Raw genomic sequence first — 23,704 nt, forward strand, 5'->3', positions numbered from 1 at the left:
GTAAGAGAGACTCACATAAGACGTCATAAATCTAAAGTAAGAATACATTTCTAGACAAAGACCAATCACACATCATACAATCCAATCCAATCATACACAATACAGTTCAATCAAATCATATATCATTCGATTCAATCCAATCATATACAATCGGTTCAACCCGGTCATATACGATCCGATCCAATCTATTCATATATCCTTCCATTCAACCCAATCAACATATCATCTAATCCAATCCAGTCCAATCGCACACTATCAAATCACAATTCATCTAATCCAATCCAATCAATGCAATCAACTCACAATCAACTCAAAAGGGCTCAACTCAATAAATATGCAAATTAAGTTATGCAATGTCTTACAATTCAACTCAATCATCTACAATCACAATCAAAGTAATCAGATCAAGCACAATCCATTCAATTGGGAGTTTCTCTAACCGACAACCATCACCATATGAGCGAGTGATAGTACTACAAGCCGACGTTGTTGCCGCGTCCGTTCATACCTTGCCAGGGTATGAACGCATCAACCAATCATGGATCCAATCCAATCGAGTCCTATAATGTCAGGAAAAACATTTTGGGGAAGCATCCGACTTTAACGGTTCAATCCCCTCCTACGTTTGGCGACGTAGTTATTGGGTTTGAGTATGGACTTTACTCTTATCCAATTCGGTGTTCGATACTCCTCCCAAGACTCAATATGCTCATATCTATCAAGTGAGTAACATACTCAAAATACTCATTTAACCTCATTGGACTCCTTCAAATCAACTCAATCAAATCTGGCCTACTTGGACCTTCTTTCAAATAGACTCATCTCAACTCATCAAACTCTTCTCTTTAAAATTTATACAATCTCAAAATAGACCTTTTTATGTAAAAATGCTCAACTCATTTATACTAAAAATACTCATGTTCAAAAATAATTAAAAGACTTCTCAAACTCAACTCATGCTTAAACTCTTTTTAAATCATAGATGAAAATAATTATTTCTTAAACTCAAAATAGTGTATAAATAGTTTATGCAAAAATTCTCACAAATCATGTACTTAAAACTCCTTCTCAAAAGATCCTTTATTTTTAAAAATACTCATAAGACTCCAACCGACTCAAAATATGCAATTCACATATCACATAATCACATTAGACTCCAATTCACTTCATCACATAACTTCCTCATCAACATACCTCTTCATCAATCATTCTACACATATTAAATAATCACTATTCACATCATCACTCACACCATCATCAAAACATCGTCACTCGCATCATTATTACACCATCATCAAAACACCACCATTCACATTACCATCAAATATTATCATCACATCATTGTCAAATATTATCATCACATCATTATCAAACATCTACTCCACAATCTTCAATTTAGTCCTATGTTCAAATTATAGAAACAAAGGGACATTCTTAACTATCCAATTCATTCTTTCTGTTCCAATCAATACATATATACACACAACTATCCATCTCAACCTCAAGACAATTATGACAAAAGAAATCTCATCTTGGGTTCATGTGAATGAAACATGAATCCTTACTCTCAACAAAACTCAACTCAAGAATATCTTCAATACCTATAAATCTATATACAAAGGTACATTTGTAGTCGATAATATGAAAAATAACTATTTAGTAACTCAAGTCATTAAAATCATCAATCAACCATTAGTATCTAAAAACATTCCATAGTTTAGGGAAAACTTTCAAGAAAACCTTTCTAGAAGGTGCAACTCTTTCACAACTCTTAACCAACATATCTATGGGCATATGGAAGAACTCAATCCATATTTTAGGTTAGCCTTACATACCTTGTTTGAAGACTTTGAAGAGACCTTGATGTTAGACCTTCAATGGGAGGCTTGAATCCTTGAAACTCTTGAAGGCACCCTTTGTTGGAGATGGATTTGGAGAAGAAGAAGAAGAAGAAGAGAGGGAAAATTTTAGGGATTTTTAGAGAGAGGGAGAACTGAAAAATGGTCCTAAAACGTTCAAGGATAGGGTATATATAATTAGGAAAAAGTCCAAGTTGCCCTTCTTCAAAAATCTAAAAAATTGGGCAAAAACCTTGCTGGCGCTATAGTGGCGCGTCGCGCCACTGCAGCGCCAAGCCAAAATAGGCTTAAAACCCTGCACATCTAATAGTGGTGCGTCGCGTCAAGCCCCAAACTACTGAGGCTGTTTTCTGGCGCTATAGTGGCGTGTGGCGCCACTGGAGCGCCAAGCCTAAATTTCGCCCAGGCCTGAAATTCCTGCAGTACTAGTCTATAGTGAAATGGACATAACCTTTCACTCCAAACTCCAAAAATTGCAATCTTGGTGGCGTTGGAAAGAAGACTAAAAAACCTTTAATTTGGTAGGTCGAGGGACACCCAGTTCTTTATATCCTAGGAGATATGGTCGTTTGAAGTTGACCCTTATACTAACTCATCCGAAAACTCAATCGATTGGAGTTCTTTGGACTCGACTTGGTGTTAGAGATCCCTTATGACCCCTAAACACATCTAACACACTTCAAATACTTAGGAATTAATCCTAATTCATGTGTAGAATTACAAGTCCTCCGGTCCGAGTCTACCCACACGTGAAGAAATGTTCGAGTCTTTGCGAAAACATTTCTGGGGTGTCACAGCCTTAGACCGTTTTCAATTTATCAAATATATAATATTTATAAGTAAACTAGTTCATCCTAGAACCCACAACAAACCCAACTCTATAATCAATTCCTTAAAACTCAAGCCTAGGGTTAAGTCTTAATTCCTCCAATATCATAACTATAATGATTTTCATATAATACAATACACCTAATATTTAATTATGTATACTAATTTTACCAAAACTTGAATTATCATACGATAATATGGTAAGATAGACCTCAATTATGTAGCTGAAGAACTAGATACCTTCTTTGCATGGTAGACACAATTGTATAACTAACAGAATCAAAGAAGAGATGGTTTACCTGAAGCAATTTGTGGCTTCCTTCAGTGTTATATGCCGTACCTTTCTCTTCTCTTTACTTTTCTAATTAAAATATAATTGTGTATCAAAAGTAATAAACCCTATCCTTTTTCTTTAATAATTGGTATAGATTGTTAAATAAATTATCAACTTAGCCCCTTAATTAAATTAATTATTTAAAGTTATCCTCAACTAAATAATTGTACCTACCAAATGTTCCAAAATACCCATAAAATAAATTTACGGGATGAGTCTTTTGTGAAATAAAAAGCTCTAGTTCTCAAAATGACCTAATGGGTCGTTACATATATCCTCTCAAATCCGTTGTAACATTCAAGTTTTCAAATGAATAATAACACAAGTCTTCTTCTTTCTCCCTCAGTTCATAATCTATGAACACTATTAGAATACTTTCAAGCCACAAACAAATAACTTCATGGTATCAGAGTAGGAGATCCTGATCTGAGAGGTTTAAAGTCAAATTGGTTGATATCAATCAAGGTTTCTTCATTGAAGGATTCAAGATTCAAAGCTTCCGCAAAAGAATTAGATCAAAGTCTGAAGATTCAGATTCGAAAATGATGAATGCAAATGGAAATTCTGTGAATTCTGATGGTCCTGCAAATGGTTTAGCTTCTAACAGTAATGAAAATTCTGGAATTTCGATAAATCCTAGTAGTTCTACTGGTCAAGGTATTGATTTCCACCCCTTATTTCTGAATCGTACTGATATTAGTGGTGTTAATCTAGTGTCATTTCAACTGTTGGAGTCAGAGAACTTTTCCTTGTGGAGTAGGTCCATTAGACTAGCTTTACTAAGAAGGAACAAGATTGGGCTTATTGATGGTTCTTGCACAAAGGAGAGTGTGAATGAAGGTTTATGGGGTCAGCGGGAAATAGTCAATGCCATTGTTCTCTCGTGGCTGTTGAACTCTGTGTCCCAAAGTCTTCTTAGGGGTATAGCCTTTTCTACATGTTCTTATAGTGTGTGGGAAGACTTGAGGGAGAGATTCAATAGGGTAGATGGTTCTAAGACTTTCCTGCTTCATAAAGAAATTGTAACCTTAGAACAAGGCTCTTCTACCGTGTCTGTGTATTACACCAAGTTAAAAAATTTATGGGATGAATTTGAGGCATTAGTGCTTTCTCCTGGGTGTAATTGTGAAAGATCTAAAGGTTTTGTTGATTACCTGAATAGACAAAAGCCATATCAGTTCCCTATGGGATTAAATGAGTCTTATTCTCAGTCTAGAAGTAAAATTCTCTTAATGAGTCCTGTTCCTAGTGTTAATCAAGCCTATGCTATGGTGGTTAATGATGAATGTCAAAGAGGTATTGCTTCTAGTAGTGCTAGTATGGGTATGAACTCTGTCAATGCTAGTGGGGTGGATCCTTTGGTGATGTATTCCAAGTCTGGTGGAAATATTTATGGGCAAAATGGTAACAACTTCAAGAAAACCAACTTTGGTGTGATTTATGACTTTTGCAGATGTAAAGGTCACACTAAAGATCAATGCTACAAATTGATTGGGTATCCTCCATTTTTCAAGTCAAAGAGAAAAATATATAATGGAGGAGGTACTGCATCCTATAATGTAGTAAGTGATCAAAATGTAGAAAGAAAGGATGTATGTGAGAATGTCTCTAGTGATCCTGACAGGTTCTCTGGTGGCTCTGGTAGTTTTGACTATTAATTTAACACTAATGTGTCATCCAAGGGAAAGCAGGTTATGGATCAAGCAATTACTAGTCACAGTGGAGTAGATGAGTATGCCCAGCAACTACAAGGGTGCACCTTCACTAGAGATCAGTACACTCAGATTCTGTAGATGCTAAATCAGAACAAAACAAGTGTGAACTCTGCAGGTGATATAGTTCATGCCAATGTAGCAGGTACAACTTTGTTAGTTTCTGAAAATAAGGAGGTCTGTATTATAGATACAGGGGCCACAAATTATCTGGTGTCAAAGGTTGGTATGCTTACAAAGGAGTCTATAATAAAAACTATGCCAAACTCATCGGTGGCCCCCGTAGGTTGGCACCAACTTTCACTTAGACACCTCAACTAGGTTTTGTTTATTCTAGTCACTTCATGTCAGATTCTGCTATGTCATTTTGACATTATGCCCTTTTCTTTAAACATATTTGTACATACAAAATTAACAAACTCTGTTCCATTGTCAGGCCTTACTATTTTCACTATTCTTCCAAATTGAGTCTGAACAAATTGCAAAAAATACTGTAAAGAAACACAAACATCTGACTTGTTTTTCAATAAAAACAACCAATTCATCCTTGTAAAGTCATCCACAACTGTCAAAAAATATCTATTGCCATAAAAAATAGTGTTCTTATAAGGTCCCCAAACATCCAAATGTACCAAATCAAAAATATTCACTACTTTTAATACTACTAAATGAAAACGAAGTTCTTGTATGTTTTGCATAAGGACACACACTACATTTATTTAGAGACTTGTTAATAGTCTCAGTATTGGCAAGAAACAACTTACTCAACATATGAGAAGACATATGTCCTAGTCTCTCATGCCACACACTTATCTCTTCTTCTGGCATTTGTTTTTAACTGATATCCTGCTGTTTGTCTTTCACCACACATGAAGCATGTTGTAGTTGCTGCTTAGTAATATGCTTGAGAAATAAGTATAGCCCATCATCCTCTTTACCAATCTCCCTCACCTTGTCAGTGTACAAATTCTGAAACACACAAAAATGTGGAAAGATAGTGACTCAGCCGCCTAACTCCTGAGTCACTCATGTATGGTGACAACAAATCATCTATCCAATTGGGAGCCATTCCAGTCTATCATGAGAGGATTAAACACATTGAAATATATTGCCATTTTATCAGAGAGAATCTACAGCAAGGCTTAATAAAGATCAACTATATAGCAACACAGAATCAACCTGCAGATGTCCTAACTAAAGGATTGAGTAGAGTTCAGCATGAGCACTTGTTATCCAAGCTAGGAGTTATGGATATTTTTTCTCCTCCTAGCTTGAGAGGGAGTGTTGAGCAGATTAAATCAACTAAGCAAGTTAGTTAAACTTCAAGAAATCAGTTAGTGAAGTTAGTTGGTTTCCAAAAAATAGTTAGTTAGTTAGAGGAGCCAAAATAGAGTTAACAAAATAGTGATTTAAGTCAAGAAGTGAAGTGTATATATATCCTCTCAAATCAGCTGTAACATTCAAGTTTTCAAATGAATAATAACATAAGTCTTTTTTTTTTCTCATTTCATAATTTGTAAGTACCATTAGAATACTTTCAAGCTACAAACAAATAACTTCAATTATGTTATTACTTAATAAGGTGTTTCTCACGTAGAAATCACCATTAACATTTTACAACGGCGTATCTCTATTTTTTTCTCGGGGCTTGTTCTGATTTGTAAGATGGTTTGATCTGGAGTTGTGTTGAAATCATTGGACCCGTGTTGGCACGGGGCCTGGCGTCTAGTCTTTTTATAGACGGCATGATATTAAAGTTAACCCACATTCCATTAATACCTATGCAACAACACAGTTAAATTAATAAGATAATAAATATTTTAAGTGGCAAGGGTAGCATGCATGCCAATTTAAACAGTTTGTTAACCACCTCCTTCACTCCACGTGGAGTAGAGGTGGCAACAACAACAACAAAACTTTTTATCTCATTTACGTATATATTCGGGTATTGTATAAGTTCGTGGTAAAATAAATATAATTTTTTAAATATATTACAATTAATAAAAAATTGTTTTTAATAAATTCTACCTCACATAATAATAAAATTTCAACATAATTGGAATTACTATCTTTGCTAAAATATTCATATATATTATAAAAATCATATAAAATAAATACATATACAAATATATCGTAACTAGATAATTTCTCATACATAATTAACGCATTTTGAAAGAGATTAAGATGTAGTTTTATCAAAATTTATTCCAAACTCAATGTTCCCTAACATGATCAATAATACAATAAAACTCTAAAATACAGGCTCGTAAACCTTTAACATGAGAGAAAGAAAAATAATAAATACATGAGGTGTTATATTCTTCTTCCCCTTTTAAAAGCATTCTTCCTCCAATGAAAATAAATATATGCGGATGTAAAGTTAGAAACTCTTTATGAAATTTTAACAGGGTTTCATTTATATATGGCACTACCACACCCCTTAAACTCATACAGCGATATACATCATATTAATAAAACGACGTCTAAAAACAACATTATCAAATTACCACATAATTTGCTCTTTTACGCTCTCTTTCATTCTAAATTGATAAACTAGTAAGGAATAGTATGTGCACGGATCCAATAAAATTAATCTAGTTTCAACTTTATATTTAAAAATATGTTAAAATATAGATCTAATCTTTAAAATATTTTTTTATTTTAAATACTATTATTCTAAATTAATAGCATGATAATGTTTTAACGTTCAAACACCTTCTAAATCTTAAATCATAAATAATCATATTAGAGAAAATATATTTATTAATTTTTATATAAATATGTAGTTCGATACAAAATATACAAAAAAGGCCCAAAAGTGATCAAGAAGACAAATTAACATAAAATCAAATCTCCGGACTTGGTGTCACCTATACAGGAGCTACTAAGCACATAAAAGCTATATATATATATATATATATAGATCTAACTAAGCAAAATACAAAAATACAAGTTAGTACAAAAGGGGAAAAGCAGCAAGTCTCTGGATGCCAACAACTCACCACGATCCGCGATTGTGACGGCCAAGGGAGATCCAACACTCATGGAGGGTGGGTCGTACTGGGAGTTGCATTAGAAAAAGACGCAGAAGTGTAGTATGAGTACCAAAACACGGAGTACAATAGGCATCATAGGCCGACCAAACTCCAAAAAATCAAGTATATAAAGAACAACATGATGAAATAAGCGGTATAAGGATAAGAACTAAGTTATAACAATAATAGTACAAAGAACAGACAGTAATACTAATAGCTCGAAACAATGATACACACAGATACGAGGCAAACACAAACACATTCAATAGTCAAGTCACATATTGATGATATGCAAATGCTAAATGAAGGGAAGTAAAAAATCCGGAAGAACCTTCGGGCCGCCTGGAATCAATGCCTCAAACTTAACAGTGAAATACCAGAAACCCAGGTGTATGTCAACGGGCCACCCAAAATGATACCTCTGATTTGTCAATAGAATAACAGTAACTCGGATATATATCAATGGACCACCCAGAATGATACCTTAGACTTATTAGTAGTAAAAGTAGTCGAAAGTACAGACAAATAAGTGAAGAGTATTTCTATCATTTTTAAATCATATAAGTCCCAAATATTACCAAATCTTCTAATTAAACTCCCATTTTATACAATTGAAGTCCTTATTAGAGAAGTCTAAACCAAATGTACAACCATATGCATAAATCAGCACAATTATCAAGCATATACACAAACACTCACAACACCCAAACACATAGTTCAATATTAATCAAACAATAAAAGCTCAAAAGTACCACAAAAGCAACCAACAAACCAATCCAAGAAAAGCACAGGATATCCTAAGTTTCACGCCACTTAAGAGGAAGGTCTAAGGATTCTACTAACACAACAAAAGGATCACCTAAACTAAGGTCCCTAACTACGCTAACCAATCCAACCTATGGCCATAACTATCCAAAGATCATTAATGCCTAATAAAACCTAATGTTCCAACCTAATTATGCAATATTACTCAAATATAAGTAATCTTACTAAGACAAGTCTAAAGAAAGGGGAACCATAACCAACCTCAGGCCGAAAACCGCACAAGAATTCAACTCGGGCACTTTTCCCTTTTGTAGAGTTTCGCACTGCTGCCACACTATCAAGAACACAACAAGCAAGTCAAAACGGGTCCTACAATACCCATATTACAAATTTGAAATTCAGACTGGAATTGGGTCAAAATCGACCCTCGAATCGACATTATAGAACTTTGAAACTAAAATCGCCATTATGTTCTTCTTGAAGTAAGGATCACATGCACAAAAATTGGGCAAAAATGGAGTTCAATTTGGACATCAAATGGTTCAAATATCACACTTTTTAGAATAGAAATCAAGGAACTCTAGCACGAAAACGAAAATGAATTAAGGAATTAAAGCTAGAATCATGTAAAGAAAGTGAAATGGACGAGATTTACCTTTGAATCACTTGAAATGAACAAGAAATGATAATAATAACCCTAAACCGAGCTCAACTTAAAGGTTCTTCATTCTTGAAGAAATGAGAAAGAAAAAGAAATTTAATCCCCACCGACAACTGCAAAAGCGGTTAAATGGCAGCTTTAGCGGCCATCGCTAAAGCCGACATGGAGAGGAGATAAATGAGATACGGAATAGATCAAAAATTGTTGTGATCCACATGCAAAACATGAGTTGAAAAGTAGTTTGACTACTGCTCTAGTGTTATCCCTACCAAAGGGAACTAATGATTTTGTTATTTATTATGATGCGTCCAGAGTTGGACTTGGTATTATGTTGATGCAAGGAGGTAAAGTCATAACTTATGCTTCCAGTCATCTTAAGATCCATGAGAGGAATTATACGATTCATGATCTCAATTTGGCAGCAGTAGTATTTGCTTTGAAAATATGGTGTCACTATCTTTATGGCTTGCATGTTGATGTGTTAACCGACTACAAAAGCCTTTTGTATGTTTTTAGTCAGAAAGAGTTGAACATGAGGCATAGGGGATGGCTTGAGTTGCTCAAGGATTATGACATGAGAATCCTCTCCCAACCAGGTAAAGCTAATGTTTTTGTTGATGCTCTTAGCACGTTATCTAGGGAAGTACTTCTCATGTGGAGGAAGAAAAGAAAGAATTGGCTAAGGAAGTGCGTAGACTTGCACGTGTGGGAGTTTGTTTTATGGATTTAAATTAAGGTGGTATCATTGTTTAGAATGGGACTGAGTTTTCACTGGTGGTGAAAGTCAAGGAAAAGCAAGACCAAGACCGCATCCTACTTAAGTTAAAGGAAGATGATCACAAGCAGAAAGTGATGAATTTTGCACAAAAGGGAGATGTGTGTTGAGGTATCAAAGTAAATTGTGTGTTCTAAATATTGATGGTCTTTGAGATATAATCATGACTGAGGCCTATATCTCCAGATATTCAATTCATTCGGGTTCTATAAATATGTACCATGACTTAAGAGAAGTTTATTGGAGGAGTGGCATGAAGAGAGATATTGCAGACTTTGTTTCTGATTGCCCAAATTGTCAACTAGTCAAGGTTGAACATCAATGGCCTTGTGGAGTAGCTTAGAATATAGAGCTGCTAGAGTGAAAGTGGGAGATGATCTATATAGATTTTATTCAGATCTTACCACGATCTTGAATATGAAATACAAGTAAAACTAAATACTATTTCTAAACCACATTTCCCGGCAACAGTGCCAAAATTTGATACGCCCAAACTTACACTTCAATAAAGAAGTATAAAGCGACCGCTGTTAAATATAGAATAAAACTAGATTGGGGTCAAACCCATAGGGAATGCGGAGGAAATAAGTCTACTAGCACTTAAACTCAGTTGTAGTCAATATTTCCAAATAATAAACATGCATAAAGTAAATGGAGGGAATTTATTATTTCAATAAGTAAAGTTCACAGTAATAGAATAAAAACTTAAGGTTGCTAACAGGATGAGATGGTAACTAGGACTGTGTTCCCCATGACATGTAACTCAGTAGTGGTTAGGTATTGGTAACAATGTATCAATGTGTCGCATGTAAAATCTAGCAAGTTATGTACATTTAAACACCTCTCGGCCCTATTAAATGTATTTTACTCATATCCTCCCGGTCTCAGAATGTATTACCAACTAACCCTTGTTTTTGATCTTAGAAAATTATTTCCTCCCGGGCTCAAGTTTTTAGACGAAGGTTATGCTTCAAATATCTGTTGTCGTTTTCTTTTCCTAATCACTACCCCTTGCCCGAGCAAGTAATGAATACATGCGAGTTTTAACACGGGCCCTCGTTAAAAGAAAAACAAGATGAAGAAAACTACAATGCCATACTAAACACTTACCGACAATTACCTATACGTTTGCCTACTTCGTTATTGTGACATGGTTTCCACAACTCTAGTTGTGAATTTAGCTACTCATAATTTGAATATCACAATTTAGAAATTGTAGACAAAATCTTAATTATGAACTTGCAAATTGAATAGAATAAATTCAAAATCTTGATTTATGGAAAAAAATATAATAAAAATAGAAAAGAAAAAACTAAATCAATTTTCTCTGGTCTTCACGACGGCTCTTTCAAAATTCCCAACAAATAAAAGTATACGTTCTAGGTTAATAGTTTTTGTAAAAGTTAATTTTACTAAAAAATTATAAGTGTTGGAAAACCCCCAAATAAAATAGTTGAGTCCAAAACTAATTAGGAAAGCAAAACTCAAAAGGAATCGGACTGTATAAATGACACAGTGCTATGCCGAATATTTGTGTCCTTCTTACGCAAGTTCTGCCACTGATTGCCATGTCGCAGTGTACTTAGCAATTTCAATTGTTGTTATGTGGCATATATATATATATAATACTATTATATTCAATTTAATTTATTAAACTTCCTACTTGATTTTCTTCATTAATCCTTCATCTTTAATTTGTTTTGGCTCCAAGTTTCTTCATCTTCTCGTTAAATTAATACTATAAATAAAATACACTATTTAGCATAATTCATAAAATTTATGCTCAAAAAAGACAAATAAAAATATTAAATGTGAGGAAATTAATGATTAAAAATATCTATTTTTGGCCTCACATGAACACTCTTAAGGACATGTTGAAAGCTTGCATCATTGACTTTAAATGTAATTCGGATGATCACTTGCCTCTTATAGAGTTTGTCTACAATAATAATTTTTACTCAAATATTCAAATGGCTCCTTATGAAGCTCTTTATGGGAGAAGATGTAGATCATCAATTGGTTGGTACAAAGTTGGTGAAGTAGTGTTGGAAGGGATAGATTTAATTCACCAGGCTATATAGAAGGTGTAATTCATTCAAGAGAGGTTGAAAACCGTGCAAAGTCATCAAAAGTCCTACACTGATGTTAGGAGAAGAGACGTAGAATTTGAGGTGAATGATTGGGTACATTTGAAAGTTTCACACATGAAAGGTGTTATGATCTTTGGAAAGAAAGGAAAGCTTAGTCCATCATACATTTGTCCATACCAGCATATTAAGAAAGTGGGTAATGTAGCTTATGAGTTAGAGTTACCATCATAGTTAGCAGTCGTTCACCCTGTGTTCCATATTTCTATGTTTAAGAAGTGTTTGGGATATCCTTAGATCATTGTTACTACAAAAAGTATTGTTGTGAAGGATAGCTTTTCTTATGAGGAGATTCTAGTTTGGATCCTTGATCGTTAGGTTCACAAGTTGAGGACAAAAGAGGTCTCTTCAGTCAAAGTTTTATGGGGGAACCAGTTTGTTGAGAAAGCTACATGGGAATCCAAAGAAGATATGAAATCTAAATATCCACATCTATTCTTCTTCCTAGTGTTGATGTTGAAGCTAATATTTCTTTTTTCCCATTTCAGAGTTAGTGTCTTTTCTAGTGTTTAAATATTTTAACCTTGCATTGCATTCATACCTTGAGCAAATTATTAGCTTGGTCATCATTCGAGGGCGAATGATCCCATGGGGGGAGATATTATAAAACCCACAAAAAATTCTAACTTAGATTAATCCTAAGAGATTAGAGGAAAAGTTGGAATTTCTGTTAACAGTGACTTTCATGGACCCCACCTATGGTTCGTTAAAATTCCCACAAACTGAAGATGGGCCCATGAAATGAAGCTCCTGAAAGCTAGTTACCGACCCAACTCCCACAGACTATTCCACAGTCCGTATAAGTTTCCACAGATTGTAGAAGAAACCATAAAAGAGAGTCATGATGACCTACTACTCAGTGCCTCTTCACGACCATCTTATATGACTCATACAAGGATCTACAGACGGTAGAGGGTCTTATAGACCCAACTTCAAGGAGCCCTTCCCAGTCCACTTCCCATGACTCATTTTTACTACCCGTTGAAATGTCTACGCACCGTAGAAGGTTCCATAGACCAACCATCAAGGAACCCTCTCAGTGCACCTCTACGAAGAGGGTCTACGACCCATAGAAGGGTTCATAGACCCCAACTTGTCAATTTACAGTGAGCTCATATCTAAGCGCCTAATTTCTATGAAGGTTCTTCTATATCTCGTAGAATAACCCACAGACGACCCAGAGTAGTCTTAATGAGGGTTAGTTTAATCTTTTCTAACCTTTTCCAAACCAAAAGCCTGACGTTTTAGGACTAAAATAAGTCCCTATCAGTACCTTACATTCCTTTTTCTCTCATTAACCCTTAGAGGATATAAAGCATGGATTGGAGAGGAGAAAAAGGCTAGGGTTCTGCGTATTAATCAAGTTATTTGATTTCTGCCAAGAACATCATCCTTCAACGTATGCAAGGTTTATCATAGCGCTAGACTGTTTTTATTCTTGCGCATACATCTACATTCCATTATTATGAGTTCATTCTTGAGTTTTAGTTCTAGTATTTTGAGGTTTCGAGTGAGTTATGATGTGTATTATTAAATTCTCCGTATAATTGTTCTATTCTGATTATTCCCATAAATTCAAGTCCTTGAAATTGTTGTTCATGTTTACATTCATATGAACCCTAGTTGAGTATTTACATTGCTTTACTATGCATTATTTTAACTTAAAGAATGCTATATTTTCATGTCTTGGTTGAGAAAAGATTTTTGAATACATGATATCCCTTGAGTGATAATACTTTACATTATTGAGTTTAAATCTGATTCTTATCAAGTCTAAAGAGTTAGAGTAGTTATGTATTTATTTATCTTGAGACCAAGTTGAGAAGCAAAAGCTATAGTTTAATGCATTTACTAAGATTGACAATATAACTACTTTAAAGAGAAATGAGTTGAGAAGAGATGAGTTAAACTGAGTAAAGTCCAATGAGACTAACTGAGATACATTTTGAGTATTTTTCACGCACATGAGTATATGAGTATTATTGAATATTTTGGAAGTAGTATTGAGCATCAATTTTGGTAAGATTTTAGGTAACTCAAAATGCATAAACTACGTAGTCGGCATAGAATAGGATTATGCCATTGGTTCACGCGAATCCTCACTTTAGTCCCTGATACAGACTTTTATATGGATCTATGATTTGAGTTTCTGTTCCTTACTCTATCAAGGTATTGGAAGGCTTTGACAATGAGAACAGTTTGTTGTATCGTCATGATGCTCATAGTAATGTAGCTTATGAGTTAGAGTTACCATCATAGTTAGTAGTCGTTCACCCTGTTTTCCATATTTCTATGCTTAAGAAGTGTTTGGGATATCCTTAGCTCATTGTTCCTACAAAAAGTATTGATGTGAAGGATAGCTTGTCTTATGAGAAGATTCTAGTTCATATCCTTGATCGTCAGGTTCGCAAGTTGAGGACCAAAGAGGTCTCTTCAGTCAAAGTTTTATGGAGGAACCAGTTTGTTGAAGAAGCTACATGGGAAGCCAAAGAAGATATGAAAGTTAAATATCCACATATATTCGTTCCTCCTAATGTTGATGTTGAAGCTAATATTTCTTTTTTCCCATTTCGGTATTAGTGTTTTTTCCAGTGTTTGAATATTTAAACCTTGCATTGCATTCATGCCTTGAGTAAATTATTAGCTTGATCATCATTCGAGGATGAATGATCCCAAGGGGGAAAATATTGTAACACCCACAAAAAATTCTAACTTAGATTAATCCTAAGAGATTAGAGGAAAAGTTGGAATTTCTGTTAACAGTGACTTTCATGGACACCACCTATGGTCCATTAAAATTCCCATAGACTAAAGATGGGCCCATGAAGTGAAGTCCCCGAAAGCTAGTTACTGACCCAACTCCCGCAGACCATTCCACAGTCCGTATAAGTTTCCATAGATCATAGAAGGGACCATAAAAGAGAGTCATGAAGACCTACTACTCAGTGCCTCTTCACGACCATCTTATACAACTTGTACAAGGATCTATAGGCGGTAGAGGGTATTATAGACCCAAATTCAAGGAAACCTTCCCAGTCCACTTCCCATGAATCATTTTTACAACCCGTTGAAATGTCTACGCACCGTACAAGGTTCCATAGACCCACCATCAAGGAACCCTCTCAGTCACCTCTACAAAGAGGGTCTACGACCCATGGAAGGGATCATATACCCAACCTTGTCATTTTGAGTGAGCTCATAATTAAGTGCCAAGTTTCTATGAAGGTTCTTCTACATCTCGTAGAATGACCCGTAGACGGCCCAGATTAATCTTAATGAGGGTTAGTTTGGTCTTTTCTCACCTTTTCAAACCAAAAGCCCGATGTTTTAGGACTAAAATAAGTCCCTATCAATACCTTACATTCCCTTTTCTCTCATTAACCCTTAGAGGATATAGAGCAAGGATTGGAGAGGAGAAAAAGGCTAGGGTTCAAGCGTATTAATCAAGTTCTTTAATTTTCTCCAAGAACATCATCCTTGAAGGTATGTAAGGTTAATCATAGCACTGAACTAATTTTTTTCTTGCGCATACATCTACATTCCATTATTATGAGTTCATTCTTGAGTTTTAGTTCTAGTATATTGAGGTTTCGAGTGAGTTATGATGTGTATTATTAAATTCTCTGTATAATTATTCTATTGTGATTATTCCCATAAATTCGAATCCTTGAAATTGTTCATGTATACATTCATATGAACCCTAGTTGAGTATTTACATTGCTTTTACCATGCATTATTTTAATTTAAAGAATGTTATATTTTCATGTCTTGGTTGAGAAAAGATTTTTGAACACATGATATCCCTTGAGTTATAGTACTTTACATTATTGAGTTTAAATCTGATTCTTATCAAGTCTAAATAGTTATAGTAGTTATGGATTTATTTATCTCGAGACCGAGTTGAGAAGAAAAAGCTATATTATAATGCATTTACTGAGATTGACAATATAACTACTTTAAAGAGAATGTAGTGAGTTGAAAAGACTTGAGTTAAACTGAGTAAAGTCCAATGAGACAAAATGAGATACATTTTGAGTATTTTTCATGCACATGAGTATATGAGTATTATTACATATTTTGGGATTAGTATTGAGCATCAATTTTAGCAAGTTTTAGATAACTCAAAACACATAAACTACATAGTCGGTGTAGGATTGGATTGTGCCATTGGTTTGTGCGAATCCTCACTTCAGTCCCTGATACAGACTTTTATATGGATCTATGAGTTGAGTTTGTGTCTCTTACTCCGGCAAGTTATTGGACGACTTTGACAATGAGAACAGTTTGTTGTATCATGACGATGCTCATAGTGATGGTTGTTGGTTAGGGAAATTACCACAAAGAGTAAACATTATTTTTACATATAGTTGCATTCTGTTATATTTTGAAGGATTGAATTATTTTCATATATGCATGTTTTTTTTGAGTTGAGTTACTTCAGTAAGTATGTTTCCTTTCAGCTATTTTACATACTGCATATTTCATGTACTGACGTCTTTCGGTGCTGCATCATTTTATGATGCAATATAGGTGTTACAAATCCTCAATAGGGCATCGTTGAAGATCACATCAATCCAGCTTTTGGTGAGACCTCCTTGCATTTGGAGGAATTGTTTTAGTTTATTTATTTATTAGTCCTTTGAGATAGCTGTCGGCCTGTCCCGATACTTATTCAGAGTAAGTTAGAGGCTTCATAGAAATAGATAGATTATAGAGTTGTTTCCATTTTCAGAGAATATCTTTTTTAAAACTCCTTTTATATTTATTTTTGAGTAATTAAGACTTTTATTTTAGAAGAAGTATTTTTATTCTTTTATATGCCCATCTTATTAAACAATTATATCTGAGTTGAGTCTTCCACTGAGTAGTGAGCCAGTCCAAGGGTTCGCTTGGGAACAACAAAGATTTTCAAGTTTCTACAAGATAGTGAAACTATATTTTCAAAGCAACTACTACTGTTGCCAACTCGAGATCATGAATCGGATGATTCCTCTCGTGGATCTTAAAATGTCTGGAAGCATAAGCTATGACTTTACCTCTTTGCAGCAATATACAACCAAGTCCAACTCTAGATGAATCTTAATAAATAAAAAAATTATCTGTTCCCTAGGGTAGGGATAACACTAGAGCAGTAGTAATTCTACTTCTCAACTGCTAGAGCAGTTGAAAAGAGGAGTAGAAACAGTGAATGCCTCTAAAAGACTTCGGCACAAATTAAAAACTTCACAGCTACATATGGAGTCATAAAGGACAAAGTTGCACTCGGATCAAATAAGTCATAAACATCATAAGAAAGGAATTTAAGCATACCAATGACGATGTCTGTTGAGTTCTCTTTATCTTGGTGACTAGTTATAGCATACAAAAGGTTTGAACCTATGACTGCCACTGAAGTAGTATCCATCTAGTATACTTTACTGGATGGATATGATGAAGAAGATAGGCACTTACTATCCCCATTACCTTGTCTATCCAACATGCAATCTCTCATAAAATGACCTATCTAGCCACACTTGTAACAACCACTAGTGTCTTATGTCATTCTCCCAAATGCAGTCTACCACACTTACCACAAGGTGGCTTGCGTGAAGAACCTTAGGACACACTTATCTGAGATTGAGAACCTTGAGCCCTATAGTTCTGATTACTCTGCGACCTCTAGTCATTCATTTTGTTCAATGACTGTGCACTTGCTGATGATGGTACATAGCCAAAAGATATTCTCTGAAAGAATAACTAGTTTCCATTACCACTCTTCTGGTGGTTAGTCTCATTATATGCAGACCTCGCTTTCTTGTTCTGGTGCTCTTCCCTATCTTTTTTCTTGTCCTCCTAAACCTGTTGTAGATATACCATGAGCCTATAGGTGTCCTTATCATAAATCAATCGGGCCACCTCGCACACTTTCTTCACATATTTTCCTAGGCTCATCTTTTATCTTACATTAGGGACCATATCTGCAGAATACCTAGACAGTTGGATGAACTTAAAGCTGTACTCTTTTACTGTCAGCCCCTCTTAGTTCGGATTCATGAACTCTTCATACTTAGCTTCCCTAAGCTCTCAAGGAAAGAAGTGGTCTAGGAATGCACTTTCGAGCTTATCTGAAATAATAGGCTCAACATCCAAGCCACAACTCTCTTCCTACTGGTTGTACAAAACATTCTTGACTTCTTTAAACTAATAGGAAACAAGCTCAACTTCTTCAATCTCAGTCGTATTCATTGCCTTTAAGATCTTCCATATCTCATTGATGAAGTTCTGGGGGTCCTCCTTAACCTTGGACTTAGTGAATAATGGTGGGTTCATTCTGAAAAAGTCTCTAATTCTTATAGCAGCTGAAGTCTCTTGAGAACTAGACCAAGGGACTTGAGTTCTTTAACATTGTGATTGGGCATCCATCAACTAAGTGAGCATATTAATTTCTCCTCTAAACTCCACCTTAGAAGTAATGGTAGGTTGAGCAGTAGGTGTTTGTTGAACCTCTTGAGTTCCATTGTCATTCTCCTCCTCAACTACTCAGACTCTGTTCCTTGTCTACATTTTAGATAGTAGAGGTATAGTGGTTGTTGGGATTTTGGTGTTGGCGATGTTCTTTTGACTAATTGTGTATTTTGAAGCCATGATCTAAAAACGTGTAAACGCAGGAGTTAGAAGAAACTTTTATAGAGTTAAATTTTACCGCACTAACTTGGAGAATGAAAGAAGTGAGATAATTCCTAAAGTCATGTAGCCTCCTTGTTATAGATGTGGTGTGCTTCACACTGATAGAGAAGAATTTAATAGACTTGACTTCATAGATATCCTATGACTCTTAACATTTGGCTATAATACCAAGTTTCTCATATCCCAAGTATACACCCTAGGGGTGGATGGAACTCGAAAACCATTTCTCGTTCACAAGCGATGCAACCAAACATCCGTAACTTTCTAATTTGAAAACTAAAACTTGACAACTCGGGTCCTACAATTAACTTAGGAATAACAAGCATAAAGCTAGTCCATTCCATGAATGACATCAAAGTCAACCATGTCTAATTCAACTAAATCTTCATAAGTATCTTTATAATAGATGGAGACTATATAATCAACATAGACTCTCTTAGCTAAAATAGACTCACCAACAGGAGTAGAGATATTGAATGGTTCTAAGAGTTATGTAGGAAGGATTCCAAACTTAACTGCTACATAAGGAGTCACAAAAGACAAAGTAGCAACTGCATATATTAATGCATAAACATCATGAGAAAAGACTAGAACAATACCAATGACAACATCAGGCGAGTTCTCTTGGTCATGGCGGTTAGCCATAGCATATAGACGGTTTGGACCTCTGCCTGCCCCCGAATTAGACCCTCTCTAATTAACTCTATTGGGCGGTACTGTAGAAGAAGATTGTGCCTTATTTCCCCATCACTCTATCTCCCCATCGCACAGTCTCTATGGTAGTGACCTATTTGATCACACTTGTAACAACCATTGGTGCCCTTACGACACTCTCCCAGGCGGATCTTACCACACTTACCCTAAAGCGGTGTCTGTATAGGACCTTGGGACACACTTTCTTAGGACTTAGAACTCTGTGCTCTGAAATTCTCATTATTTTGTGACCTCAGATCATTCCTTGTGTTGGGCGTAGGTTCATTCGTTGACGACGATGCATAACCATAAGATATTTTCTGAAAGAAAGAGCCATTGCCATTTCCACTTTTCTACTGGTATCCCTCATGGCCTGTGGGTTTGGCCTTCTTTATTTGGTTCTCTTCTCTGTCCTTCTTCTTATCCTCCTCAACTTATTGAGAACACACCATGAGTCTGCAGGTTTCCATATTTGAGATCAACAAAACTGCTTGACACTCCTTCATCACATGTTTGGCTAAACCCGAAATAAATTTCCTCATCTTGGCTCTCACATCGGGAACCATCTCCGGAGCATACTTGATATAATAAATGAAAACTGATAAAGATGGAGCTTGTCGTTGCAACAAATATCTAATACCTACTAAGGTGAGGTATTGGACGCCTGTGGCAATGACAGTGCTTCGTTGTATTATCACTAGCTCATAAATACTGAAGTAAATCAACTCAAGATAAAGCATGAAGTATAAAATAAGACAATGCTTTATAAAATATAATATGCAATGCAACTTAGTGAAAATAATGTTTACTTCTAGGGATTTTTTTTAACCGAAAACCATCACTTATGAGCTAGTGATGATACAATGAAGTGTCATTATTGCTACAACTGTCCAATACCTTGCCAGGATAAGGGACGTCACATCACTAGATCCATATAAAAGTCCTCTTTTGGGACTATTAGGAGTCGCTCGAATGAACGGCGTGATCCTATCCTATGCTGGCTACGTAGTTTATAGGGATTGAGTTGTTTAAAATCTTGCCTAGATCGATGCTCAATACTACTCCCAAAATACTTATTAGTCTCATATGCATCAAGTGGGTGAAATACTCAAAATATAGCTCGTCTAGTCTCTTGGACTTTTACATCAATTTACTCATCTTTTCTTATCTCATCTATTCTCTTAAAGATAGGTAACATCTCATTTCAATAATGCATTTAACAAACATACATTAACTTCTCAACTCAATCTCAAAAATAGAGGTTTAAAATATTTTAATACTCATGCTTGAAAATAGACATCAAGAGACTTCTTCAAATTGAACTCATGCTCAACTCTTTCTTAATTCACTAGTGAAAATAATCATCCTTTTTACTCAAAGAACGCATAAAATATTTAATACAAAACTCAACTAGGGTTCATGTGAATGCAAACATGAATCCATAATTACAAAGACTCAACTCATCAAAGTATAATCAAATATACCTACTAGAATTTAATAAATAATAATATAAATACTCAAGAATTCCCATTATCAGAATTGAAACTCAAATTCAAAGCTTAACTTGACTGTATGAAGATGCAGGACAGAAGGATAAACTTAGTCCAATATTTTGATAGCCTTACATACTTGGAACGAAGATTATCTTAGTTGAAATTTGAAGACCTCGCTTCAAACCCTTGAATCCTAGGTTTTCTCCTTCTTTCAAATTCTTGCTCTCAAAAGTTTATAAGTGTTAATGAGAGAAAAACACTTTTCGGTACTGATAAGGGACTAATTTTAGTCCCAAAATAACTTGGGTTCAGTTTGGAAAAGGTGGAAAAAGACCAAACTAACCCTCATTAAAACTGATTCTCGGCCGTCTATAGGGACTTCTACATACTGTAGAAGGCCACTCGTAGAAACAATGATCCAAAACTTAGACATTCTGGAAATTTCACACATGGGTATACGACCACCTTTTTATGGGTTGTAGACCCTTAGACTGGTTGTCAAATTCTCTCATGGAATTCATTGAAGGAAAGAGGTATTGGGGTCTACGAGCCCCTTGTCATGTTGTGCAAACTTCTACGGGTCGAAGACCTTGTCGTAGGATCTAAGTACAAATTCTAGTAGCTACTTGAATGACCCTATGGGTCATAGAACAATTTTTAGCTCATCAACTTGGATCGTAGGTGTGGTACTTGGCCACTGAAATTTGACGAAGTGTCAAGAGGTTCTACGATAAATTCCTACGGGTCGCAGAGTTAACGATGGGTCATAGACTTGACTCATAGGATTTATCTGACCTCTTTGAAGTATGTCTAAGTGTCCAGGGGTTCTACAATCCCCTTCTACTTTACAAAATATAAGTAAGTGAATGCAACTAAATCTAAAAATAATGTTTACTCTTTGTGGAGTCTGTCTAACTGACAACCATCACTATGAGCATCGTGACGATAAAATAAAGTGCTCTCATTGCCAGAGCCGTCCATACCTGGAAGGACGATGTTCTTGGTAAAAATCGAAGAACTTTATTAATACACTTTTTTCTCCTCTCTAATCCTTGCCCTAAATCCTCTAAGTGTTATTAAGAGAAAAGACATGTAGGATACTGATGAAGGACTTACTTTAGTCCTAAAATGTCAAGGTTTTGATTTGAAAAGGGTGGGAATGGACCAAACTACCCGTCATTAAGACTACTTTGGGCTATCTATGAGTGACTGTACAAACTATAGAACTTTCAACAAGCTGTAGAAAACCCTTTGTAGAAACTGGGTGCTTAAATATGAGCTCATTGGAAATTGCCAAGTTGGGGTCTACGAACCTTTCTACTGGTCATAGATCCTTTTTGTGGAGGTGCACTAGGAGGGATCTTTGAGGTTGAGTCTATGAAACTTTCTTTGGTCCGTAGACCCTTTGCTGGGTTGTAAAATTGATCGTGGGAAGTGGATTGTCAAGGGCTCGTAAGGGTTGAGTCTAAGGGACTGTCTACAGTCTGTATATCCTTGTATGAGTCATATAAGATGGTTTTGAAGAGGCACTAAGTAGTAGGTGTTCATGAAACCTTTTCACGTGACCTTCCATGATTCATGAAAACTTATACGGGCCGTGGGAGTTGGGTCAGTAACTAGCTTTCAAGGGCTGGACTTCATGAGCCCATTTATTATCTGTGGGAACTTTAACGGACCGTAGGTGGTATCAATGAAAGTCACTATTAACAAAAATTCCAAATTTTCTCTGGTCTTTTAGGATTAATCTAAGTTAGAATTTTTCGAGTGTTACATCGACCGTGTTACTAGATTAAAATGACCCTTTTAGAGTTGATGGAATCATCTGAATTCTATTCTGAGGCCTTTTACTTGTTGTTTCATGGAAGACAACTATTTATGTTCCAAAATCTCCAAAACACAGAAACGGGCATAAATCCCCAATGAACGACCAGGCGATCAGATAGTCAGTGCTAGCAAGTTATAAATGACTTGGGGTCTCTATACGAATGCTCTAATCAATGAAAATAAGGCATTTACACAAAAATGACCTACCGGGTCATTACATATTTATTCAAAAGTTATCCCATATATAAGGTGAAATAACCATTTATTACAATCTACAAGATAACATTATCTACCGCATCACCATACCAAATAACCCTAACTATTTTATAAGAAGTTATTTTATCCCCAGTTAGTTTAGCCGACTAAATTTCATTATTCAAATTAGTAAATTTCAAATATTAGATGATTAAATAAAAAACTATATTTATCTTAATATGAATATAATTTACCTTTACTGATAAACTCGAGATATGAACGAATTTAAGTTGTGATACTTAGGAGGCTTGATGGATAGAAATGAAGTAGGTATTTTAGTAGATGGGGACATTAGGGAGCGAGTGATTGATGTCAGGAGGATAAATTATATGACAATGATGATTAATCTAGTCATTTGCAAACTTAATTTGGACATTATTACTTCTTATGCACTTCAAGTGGACCTAGATGAGGAGGCCAAAAATCTCTTTTTGGAGGATTTGAATAAGGTAGTGAGAGGTATACAAACCACTATTTTGAGAAGATTTTCATTGATGGAAATTTTAATGGCCATAACGGGGAAGCTTCTAGTGGCTTTGAGGATGTTCATGGAGACCTTGGTTTTAGGGAGAGGAATGGAGGTGGAGCATTTCTTCTGGATTTAGCTAAAGTGTTTGAGTTGTCAATTGCTAACACATGCTTTTTGAAAAAGGAGAA

Source organism: Solanum dulcamara, chromosome 4, assembly GCF_947179165.1.
Source record: "Solanum dulcamara chromosome 4, daSolDulc1.2, whole genome shotgun sequence".
Taxonomy (NCBI): domain Eukaryota; kingdom Viridiplantae; phylum Streptophyta; class Magnoliopsida; order Solanales; family Solanaceae; genus Solanum; species Solanum dulcamara.